The 11740-nt window shown below is 40.4% G+C and overlaps 1 non-coding gene across 1 annotated transcript; it reads right to left on the minus strand.

Moving 5' to 3' along the window:
• Positions 1-8004: 8004 nt before the first annotated feature.
• Positions 8005-8108, minus strand: LOC148556208 (small nucleolar RNA R71). Its single transcript, XR_015886487.1, has one exon. It is a non-coding gene; the product is annotated as a small nucleolar RNA R71 (small nucleolar RNA).
• Between the last annotated feature and the right edge of the window lie 3632 nt (positions 8109-11740).

The following is an 11740-nucleotide window of genomic DNA, read 5'->3' on the forward strand; positions in this document are numbered from 1 at the left end:
AAAAAATCCATTCCGAGTGCAGGGAGGTCAGAATCCAACAGCATGAGCAGTCCTTTTTCAGCCTGAATCAGATTTTTGCTCAGCTCCCTCAATTTCAGCCAGAAATTACATGAAATTACAGAAAAACACACAAACTCATAGTAAAGTCTAGAAATGTGATTTTTATTTAAAAATTAATAAAAATATAATAAAAAGTGACTAAAACATATTAAAAACTACCTAAAAACAATGCCAAAGAGTGTATAAATTATCCGCTCATCACAACACCAAACTTAAATTGTTGCTTGTCCCCAAGCAACTAAAAACAAAGTAGGATAAAAAAAGAGAATATACAATGAATTCCAAAAATATCTATGAAGATCAGTCTTAATTAGATGAGCGGGGCAATTAGCTTTTTGCTTCTGAACAATTTTGGCATCTCACTTTGTCCTTTGAAGTTCAGAATGATTGGTATCTATAGGAACTCAGAATTCAGATAATGTTATTGATTCTCCTAGTTCAGTATGTTGATTCTTGAACACAGCTACTTTATGAGTCTTGGTCGTGGCCTTAAGCACTCTGTTTTCTAGTATTACCACCGGATACATACATGCCACAGACACATAACTGGGTGAACCTTTTCAGATTGTGACTCAGCTTTGCTAAAGTCCCCAATTAGAGGTGTCCAGGGTTCTTAAGCACACTCTGTTTTTGCTTTGGACCTCGACTTTAACCGCTCAGTCTCAAGTTTTCACTTGACACCTTCACGCCACAAGCACATGGTTAGGGACAGCTTGGTTTAGCCGCTTAGGCCAGGATTTTATTCTCTAGGCCCTCCTATCCACTGATGCTCAAAGCCTTGGATCCTTTTTATTACCCTTGCCTTTTGGTTTTAAGGGCTATTGGCTTTTTTGCTCTTGCCTTTTGGTTTAAAGAGCTTTTGGCTTTTTCTGCTTGCTTTTTCTTTTTCTTGCTCTGTTTTTTTTTGCATTTTTTTCTGCAAGCTTTGTTCTTCACTGCTTTTTCTTGCTTCAAGAATCATTTTTATGATTTTTCAGATTATCAAATAACATTTCTCCTTTTTCATCATTCTTTCAAGAGCCAACAATTTTAACATTTATAAACAACAAATTCAAAAGACATATGCACTGTTCAAGCATTCATTCAGAAAACAAATTTGAAAGGTGATGGATTCACTCAAAATAATAAAACTATTTTAAAATTGGAAATTCATGTACTTCTTTTTCTTTTTCAGAAAATATTTTTCATTTAAGAAAGGTGATGGATTCATAGGACATTCATATCTTTAAGACATAGACACTTAGATACTAGTGATCATGTAATAAGACCCAAACATAAATAAACATAAAACATAGTAAACGAAAAACAGAGAAATAAGAACAAGGAGATTAAGGAACGGGTCCACCTTAGTGAGGGTGGCGTCTTCCTCTTCTTGAAGAACCAATGGTGCTCTTGAGCTCCTCTATGTCTCTTCCTTGTCTGTGTTGCTCCTTCCTCATAGCTCTTTGATCTGCTGTCAAATGCTCTACCACTAAACTATGGACCCTTGAGATGAACCTCTCCATATCTCATGACTCAGGGGTGGAAGCAACTGCCTTCCTTTTCCTCTTTCTAGAGGTTTTTCTAGCCTTAGGTGCCATAAATGGTTATGGAAAAACAAAAAGCAATGTTTTTTTCCCACACCAAACTTAAAAGGTTTGCTCGTCCTCGAGCAAAAGAAGATAGAAGGGAGTAGAAGGAGAAGTGGAGGAGAAGGAGGTGTGTGAATGGGTGTGTATGTGAGGGGAATGGTTTGAATTGGAATGGTGAGGTAGGTGGGGATCCTGTGGGGTCCACAGATCCTGAGGGGTCAAGGACTTAGCATCCCTGCTCCATTGAGGCATGCAAAACGTCCTTAGTGTGCAATCCTGGCGTTTAACACCAAACTGCTACTTGTTTCTGGCGTTAAACGCCAGCTTTTCCCCTTTCTTGGCGTTGAACGCCAACTTGGTGCTTATTTCTGGTGTTTAACGCCAGCTTGATACTTCTTTCTGGCGTTAAATGCCAATCTGATGCTTCTTACTAGCATTTAAATGCTAGTAAGCTCTTCCTCCAGGGTGAGCTGTTTTAATGCTGTTTTTGACTTTGCTTTGATTTCTGTGACTCCACATGATCATCATCCTAAAGAAAACATAAAATAAAAATGGAAAACAGAAAATTAACATAGATAAGTAAAAATTGGGTTACCTCTCAATAAGCGCTTCTTTATTGTCAATAGCTTGACAGTGAGCTCTCATGGAGCCTCACAGATAATCAGAGCAGGGTTAGGGCCTCTCAACACCAAACTTAGAGTTTGGTTGTGGCCTCCCAACACCAAACTTAGAGTTTGAATGTGAGGTTTTGTTTGACTCTGTATTGAGAGAAGCTTTTCATGCTTCCTCTCCATGGTTACAGAAGGAGAACCTTGTGTCTTATAGTTTGCAATGTCTACAAACCACAGAGCTTCCTGAGTAGCAAACAATTGCTCATCTGGAAAGGTTTCAGATATCTCAGTAGGAGGGAGGGATGCTCCTGCTACTGGTTCTATCCGGGACAAGTGATCAGCTACTTGATTCTCTGTCCCTTTTCTGTCTCTTATTTCTATATCAAACTCTTGCAGAAGCAACACCCATCTTATAAGCCTGGGCTTTAAATCCTGCTTTGTGAGTAGATATTTAAGAGCAGCATGGTCAGTGTACACAATCACTTTTGATCCTACTAAGTATGATCTAAACTTGTCAATGGCATAAACCACTGCAAGCAGCTCTTTTTCTGTGGTTGTGTAATTTTTCTGGGCATCATTTAAAACATGGCTAGCATAATAAATGACATGCAGAAGCTTGTTATGCCTCTGTCCCAATACTGCACTAATGGCATGGTCACTGGCATCACACATTAGTTCCAAAGGTAATGTCCAATCTGGTGCAGAAATAACTGGTGCTGTGACCAGCTTAGCTTTCAGGGTTTCAAACGCCTGCAGACACTCTGTGTCAAACACAAATGGCGTGTCAACAGCTAGCAGATTGCTCAGAGGTTTTGTGATTTTTGAAAAATCCTTTATGAACCTCCTATAGAATCATGCATGCCCCAGAAAGCTTCTGCTTGCCTTAACATTGGTGGGTGGTGGTAATTTTTCAATTACCTCTACCTTAGCTTGATCCACCTCTATTCCCTTGTTCGAAATTTTATGCCCAAGGACAATTCCTTCAGTCACCATAAAGTGACATTTTTCCCAATTTAGAACCAGGTTAGTCTCTTGGCATCTTTTCAGAACAAGTGCTAGCTGGTTAAGACAGGAGCTAAATAAGTCTCCAAATACTGAGAAGTCATCCATGAAGACTTCCAGAAATTTCTCTACCATATTAGAGAAGATAGAGAGCATGCACCTTTGAAAGGTTGCAGGTGCATTGCACAGACCAAAAGGCATTCTTTTGTATGCAAATACTCCAGATGGACATGTGAATGCTGTTTTCTCTTGGTCCTGAGGATCTACTGCAATTTCGTTGTAACCTGAATAACCATCCAAAAAGCAGTAGTATTCATGACCTGCTAGTCTTTCTAGCATCTGGTCTATGAATGGTAAAGGCAAGTGATCCTTCCTGGTGGCTGTATTGAGCCTTCTGTAGTCAATACACATACACCACCCTGTAACTGTTCTTGTAGGAACCAGTTCATTTTTTTCATTATGAACCACTGTCATACCTCCTTTCTTAAGGACAACAAGGACAAGACTCACCCAGGGGCTATCAAAAATAGGATAAATAATCCCAGCCTCTAGTAACTTAGTGACCTCTTTCTGTACCACCTCCTTCATGGCGGGATTTAGCCGCCTCTGTGGTTGAACCACTGGCTTAGCATCATCCTCCAATAGGATCTTGTGCATGCATCTGACTGGGCTAATGCCCTTAAGATCACTTATGGACCACCCAAGAGCTGTCTTGTGTGTCCTTAGCACCTGAATTAGTGCTTTCTCTTCCTGTGGCTCTAAAGCAGAGCTTATGATTACAGGAAAAGTGTCACCTTCTCCCAGAAATGCATATTTCAGGGATGGTGGTAGTAGTTTGAGCTTGGGTTTAGGAGGTTTCTCCTCTTCCTGAGGAGTTTTCAGAGGTTCTTTTATTTCCTCTGGTTCTCCAGATCAGGCTGAACATCTTTAAAAATGTCCTCTAGCTCTGATTCAATACCCTCAGTCATATTGACTTCTTCCACTAGGGAGTCAATAATATCAACACTCAGGTAGTTTTCTGATGTGTTTGGACATTGCATAGCTTTGAAAATATTCAACATAAACTCATCCTCATTGACTCTCAGGGTTATCTCCCCTTTTTGGACGTCAATGAGGGTTCATCCAGTTGCTAGGAATTGTCTTCCTAGAATGAGAGTTGCACTCTTGTGCTCCTCTATTTTCAGCATTACAAAGTCAGTAGGGAAGGCAAATGGCCTAACCTTGTCAATCATGTCCTCAATTATGCCTGATGGGTATTTAATGGAGCCATCAGCAAGTTGAAGACAGATCTGGGTTGGTTTGACCTCTTCAGTCAAGCCAAGCTTTCTGATAGTGGATGTAGGGATTAGGTTGATGCTTGCCCCAAGATCACATAAAGCTGTCTTGGTGCAATTACCCTCTAATATGCATGGTATCATAAAGCTCCCGGGATCTTTAAGCTTTTCTGGGAAGCTTTTCAGAATGATTGCACTGCATTCTTCAGTGAGGAGAATGATGCCAAGGCATCATAGGCTAGTTTCACTAGCATTTTTCTGTTAGTTTTAGTTGTTTGATGCATTTTCTTGAGCTTAAAGTAACCAAAAATGGTTAAATGAAGAACAAAGTAATGAACCATCCAAACAATATGATTTTGATGCAAATTCCATGAGTTTTAGTTATATTACTTAAATGCTATGAATGAAAGATTTCTCATGAAATTTTGCAAGACTTTGATGCAATTGTTTGGATGATTTCAGGGAAGAAGAGGCTAAGCAAGGAAGCAACAAAATCAATAAAGGAAGCTTGAATATCACATGTGGAGTTTAAGTTCCAGTTTAAGCCTAAACTGAAGCTTAAACGCCAAAATCATGAAGGATAAGAAATGCTGGGATTGAAGTTTAACCTCCAGTTTGACCTCAAACTGGAGGTTAAACGCCAGAATGAAAAGCCTCACTTAAGGAGCATTCCACGTTTAACCTCCAGTTTGACCTCAAACTGGAGGTTAAACGCCAGAATGAGTATGCCACCCAGGGAGGAGTTCCACGTTTAACCTCCAGTTTGACCTCAAACTGGAGGTTAAACGCCAGAACCAGGAAGAGTACCAGGGAGCCATTCCACGTTTAAGCTCCAGTTTGACTCAAACTGGAGCTTAAACGTGTTCGATAGCTTTTCTACTCCAGGGTTGCTCTCTCCATCTCCACGTTTAACCTCCAGTTTGACCTCAAACTGGAGGTTAAACGTGTTCGACACCTCCAGGGCCACCATTCCAAGCTTCCATGTTTAACCTCCAGTTTGACCTCAAACTGGAGGTTAAACGTGTTCGACCTCCAGTATGCCTCCACCCTTTTCCACGTTTAACCTCCAGTTTGACCTCAAACTGGAGGTTAAACGTGTTCGACCTCCAGGGCTGCCTTTCCTATCTCCACGTTTAAGCTTCAGTTTAACCTTAAACTGAAGCTTAAACGTGTTCGACTACATGACTCTCCAGGGCTACCTTCTTCCATTTCCACGTTTAAGCTTCAGTTTAACCTTAACTGAAGCTTAAACGTGCTTCTACAAAAGGGCCTCACTGGAAGTGTCTGGCGTTTAAGCTGCAGTTTAAGCTTAAACTACAACTTAAACGCCACTCTTGGAAAAGGTTTCTGGGCCAAAAATATTGTGATTTAAGTTAGTCTTTGAGCACAAATATTAACTTAAACTTACTTTGGTATGAAACCCAATTGAATATCATGGTTTATGGGATTGGGCCTGAAGGATTGATGAGTTTGAAATCTCAATTTATTGAGTCATGTGTCATTATTTGATTATCACTAAGTTGGCTCAATAAATGTTACAGGATTTGGATCAACAACCTCATCAAGGTTATGGATCATAAACCCAAGGCAAAAGGAAAGCAAGGAGAGGCCTCAAAGCCCAAGAAGCACAACTGAAGCTCAATATAGAAAGTGTATAAATAGGATAGAAGTTAAGTTAGAGAGGACTTTTTACTTCACTTTTAGCTAGTTTTCCTTTTCTTTGTAATTGAATTCAGAGCTATGATTCACTAAACCCCCTTTCATTGGGTTAGGGAGCTCTATTGTAATTCAATGAATCAATAATAGTTTATCTTCTTCTTCAATCTTTTCTCTTGAATTTTGTTAGAAAGCTTCTCGATCTAATTCCATTGAGTAGTTGTCTTGGGAAAGAAACTACTCATACTTGGAATCCTTCGGAGCCTTGGGAAAGGAATGGAGGATTCATGCTAGAGAAGCTTTCTCACAGTGGATTGGATTGGGGTTTGGATGGATATTGTGACATGTAATCCTACCAAATTGTGGTTCATGAAATTGTGTGGTATAATCAGTGATCAAGCATCATCTCTTCTTATGAACATTTAAACCAAGGGATTGGGAATTTGTTTGTTTTTAGAGAGCATTGGTGAACCAAGGAATTGGGATCCAATCATATAAGATTGCCAAGCAAAATTCAATGAATGCATTGGTTGAGGAAGAGATATACATGTTTTGATTCGGAGATTTCAATATCTCCTAAACCCAATGAATTCCCCATTTCTGATTTCCACTTTCTCTTTACATTCTGCAATTTAATTCTTGCAATCATCCCCATTCCCTTTTTATTTCAGCAATTTACATTCTGCTCTTTAATTCATGCAATTTAAGATTCAGCCATTTAATTTCCTTGTCATTTACTTTTCCCGCCAATTTTACATTCCGCAATTCTCATCTCAAATCTTGATTCCGCTCAACTAGAACACACTTCTAATCCGAATTGCTCACTCAACCAATCCTTGTGGGATTCGACCTCACTCTATTGTGAGTTTTTACTTGACGACGATAACCGGTGCACTTGCCGGAAGGAATTTTGCCGATCGTGCAATTTCCTAAATCGTAGCATAACACGTTTATGTGCATCAAGTTTATGGCGCCGTTGCCGGGGATTGGTTTTCGATTGACAATTCTCAAATTGGAAGCTAACTAGATTGAGCAATTTTCTCTTGCTTTGTTAATTCTGTTCAAGATACTTGTTGAATTTTAATTTCTGCACTTGGTTACATGCTTTCCTTCGTTATGCCTTTAAACTCATGCAACTAACTCACTGACTCACTAACTGTTTGAATTAATTCCTCAATTGAGCTAACCATACTCTTCCATTAACCAAGAGTATTTCACTTGTTTGTGTTTGAGCTGTGTTCTTGTATGACAGGTAGGAGAGGAGAGACATCAACTCCTCCATATACCGAACCAGAGAGGACCCTTCATAGACTTAGAAGGGAAGCAAGAGGGAAGAGAGTAGTGGGAGAAGAGGAATCTGAAGGAGAATCTGAGGACAATTTTGAGGAAGCTTTAGATCTCAACATGGATAGAGAAGTTCACAACCATGAGAGAGCTGATGGAAACGATGCCATCCCTGAGAGGAGGGTTCTTAGTTCATACATAAACCCAACCTCTGGGAATTGTGGTAGTAGCATCCAGAAACCACCCATTCAGGCCAACAATTTTGAGCTCAAGCCACAGCTAATATCACTTGTGGAAAATCATTGTTCCTTTGGAGGAAGTGCTAATGAAGACCCAAACCAACATCTCACAAAATTCCTGAGAATTTGTGACACTGTGAAGTCCAATGGAGTCCAGGAAGATGCCTATAAACTGCTTTTGTTCCCATTTTCACTTAGGGACAAAGCAGCTAAGTGGCTGGAATCATTCCCAAGGGGGAGTCTAACAACATGGGATGAGGTGGAAAGCAAGTTTCTGGCACGTTTCTACCCTCCACAAAAGGTCAATAGGCTTCGATCTGAGGTTCAGACTTTTAGACAACAAGATGGTGAAACTCTCTACGAGGCATGGGAGAGATTCAAGGACTTGACAAGGAAATGCCCACCAAACATGTTCCATGATTGGGTGCAACTGCACATCTTCTATGATGGGCTCTCTTATGAATCAAGGAAGGCTGTAGACCATTCATCAGGAGGTTCATTGAACAGGAAAAAGACTCTGGAAGAAGCCATTGAAGTGATCGAGACAGTGGCTGAGAATGAGTACTACTATGCATCAGAAAGGCACAACACTAAGGGAGTCATGGAGCTGAACCATGTTGATACAATTCTAGCCCAAAACAAGGTGTTTGCCAAGCAACTAGCAGAGCTTACCAGGCAATTAGAAACAAAGCAAGTGGCTGCAATACACACACAAGATCAAGAGGAAGTAGGCATTGAAGGAGGTGATTGGGATGAGGTTAACTATGTGGGAAACCAACAAAGGCAATCATATGATCCACATTCCAACACTTACAACCCAGGCTGGAGAAACCACCCAAACTTTGGGTGGGGAAACCAACAAACCCAACCACAAAACCACAAACCTTACAACCACAACCAACATAACAATTCCACATACCAAAACTCCAACCAAAGATCATACCAAGCCACACAAAACACTTACCCCCAACCATCATATCATGGCCAAAATAATCAACATACCCAACCTAATCCGAACCAACAATTTCAAGATCAATTAAACCGGATAGAAGGAATGCTTGCAACCATGAGCCAAGACATAATTGAATTGAAAGCTTTTAAGGAAGAAGTAAATTCTAACTTGCAAAACCAAGGAGCTGCCATCCAGAAGCTAGAAAATCAAATTTTGTATTTGACTAAGTAAGCCCCTGGGACAAGCGGTTCTCATGCTGCCAAGGCTTTTGCAAGGGAGGAATGTAAGGCCATAACCCTCAGAAGTGGAAAGAATCTAAAGGAGATTTCAAGGGAAACCACAGAGGATGAAGCAAAGGAAAATGTGAAAGACAAAGAACAAGGACAATCTGTTACACCGTTTGCAACAAAAGAAAAAGAAAAAGAGGTCTTGAAGCCTTACACACCTAAAGCACCTTATCCTCAACGTTTGATGAAAAGTGAAAAGGATGGCCAATTCTCCAGGTTCTTGGAGATTTTCAAGAAGCTTCAAATCAACATTCCCTTTGCTGAGGCAATAGAGCAAATGCCACTCTATGCAAAATTCTTAAAAGAATTAATGACCAAGAAGAGAAGCTGGAGAAATGAGGAAACTGTGTTGTTAACTGAAGAATGCAGTGCCATCATTCAGCACAAATTGCCTCAGAAATTGAAGGACCCAGGCAGTTTCCAAATCCCCTGCATCATAGGAGAAGTCATGGTGGAGAAGGCCTTGTGTGACTTAGGGGCCAGCATCAATTTGATGTCGCTAACAATGATGAGAAGAATGAAGATTGAGGAAGCCAAACCAACAAGAATGGCCCTCCAATTGGCAGATCGAACTTTTAAATTCCCTCATGGGATAGTTGAGGATTTGTTGGTGAAAGTGGGAGAATTTATATTTCCTGCTGATTTTGTAGTGTTAGATATGGAGGAAGAAGCCAAAGCTTCAATAATTCTGGGAAGACCCTTCCTAGCTACTGCTGGAGCCATCATAGATGTACAAAAGGGTGAACTCACTCTTAGACTACATGATGAGAAATTGGTGTTTAATGTATTCAAGGCAATGAGCTATCCATCAGAATCACTAAGGGAATGCATGAGGGTTGATGTAGTGGACATTGCAGTACAAGAAACTTTTGAGGAAACAATAAAGGAAGTGGCAGAGGAGGAGTTCACCAAGGATATTGAAGTTAGTGATATCAAGGGTGCTGACACAACCATGCTAAGCATGCCAAAGAAAGTGAAAGAAGAAAAGGAAGCACCAAAACCTGAGCTCAAAGCATTGCCCCCTAATCTCAAGTATGCATACTTGGGTAGTGATGAGAGTCACCCTGTTATCATTAGCTCGGCCTTGAGCCAAGAACAGGAAGAAGAATTGATCAAGGTGCTGCAAACTCATCAAGATGCCATTGGATGGACCCTAGCTGATTTGAAGGGGATAAGTTCATCCATATGCATGCATAAAATCTTGTTAGAAGAAGATGCTAGACCCTCCATTCAAGCTCAGAGAAGATTGAATCCCGTCATGAAAGAAGTGGTACAAAAGGAAGTCAGGAAGTTATGGCAGGCAGGGGTAATCTACCCCATTTCTGATAGCCCATGGGTTAGTCCCATCCATGTAGTTCCCAAGAAAGGTGGCATAACTGTGGTGCCAAATGAGAAGAACGAACTCATACCCACAAGAACCGTTACTGGGTGGAGGATGTGCATAGACTACAGGAAGCTCAATGAAGCCACCAGAAAAGATCATTTCCCACTCCCATTCATGGATCAGATGCTTGAAAGGCTTGCCGGACATGCTTACTATTGCTTCTTGGATGGATATTCGGGCTACAACCAAATAGTAGTTGATCCTAGTGATCAAGAGAAAACATCATTTGTTTGTCCATATGGAGTTTTTGCTTATAGACGCATGCCCTTTGGATTGTGCAATGCACCTGCCACTTTCCAAAGATGCATGCTGTCCATCTTTTCGGACATGATTGAAAAATTTATTGAGGTCTTCATGGACGATTTTTCTGTGTTTGGGGATTCTTTTCCCAGCTGCCTACACCACCTTGCCTTGGTGCTTAAGAGGTGCCAAGAGACTAACCTAGTATTAAACTGGGAAAAGTGTCATTTCATGGTCACAGAAGGAATAGTCCTTGGCCACAAAATCTCTAATAGAGGCATGGAGGTGGACAGAGCTAAGGTGGAAATCATTGAAAAACTACCTCCACCAAGTAATGTCAAGGCAGTTAGGAGCTTTTTGGGACACGCTGGTTTTTACAGAAGGTTTATTAGAGACTTTTCTAAAATAGCCAAACCTTTGAGTAACTTGCTTGTCTCTGATACACCCTTTGTATTTGATAAAAATTGCATGCTAGCCTATGAACTTTTGAAGCAAAAACTGTCCTCTGCACCTATCATTGCCCCACCTGATTGGAACTTACCTTTTGAACTGATGTGTGATGCATCAGACCTTGCTATTGGGGCAGTGTTAGGACAAAGGAAAGACAATTTGGTACATGTGATTTATTATGCCAGTAAAGTCTTGAATGCTAACCAAAGGAATTACACAACCACTGAAAAAGAACTCTTGGCAATAGTCTTTGCATTTGAAAAATTTAGATCTTATCTCATTGGATCTAAAGTCATTGTCTTCACTGATCATTCAGCTTTAAAATATTTGCTTGCTAAACAAGAATCTAAACCGAGACTTATTAGATGGGTTCTTTTGTTGCAGGAATTTGACATTGAAATCAAAGACAAGAAGGGTGTAGAAAACAAGGTGGCAGATCATTTATCAAGGATACCATGTGAAGAAGGAAGCACACAAAGCACACATGTAAATGAGTGCTTTCCTGATGAACAACTCATGATAATTCACAAAGCACCCTGGTTTGCAGACATAGCAAACTTCAAGGCCACTGGGAGTTTACCTTTGGAATTTAACAAACATCAAAGGAAGAAATTGGTCAATGATGCCAAATACTTCATCTGGGACGAACCATACTTGTTCAAAAAATGTTCCGATGGCATACTCAGAAGATGCATATCCGAGGAAGAAGGAAGGGAAGTTTTATGGGACT

The sequence above is a fragment of the Arachis ipaensis genome, chromosome B6 (genome assembly GCF_059453495.1).
Source record: "Arachis ipaensis isolate K30076 ecotype BB chromosome B6, ASM5945349v1, whole genome shotgun sequence".
NCBI classification, from domain to species: Eukaryota; Viridiplantae; Streptophyta; class Magnoliopsida; order Fabales; family Fabaceae; genus Arachis; species Arachis ipaensis.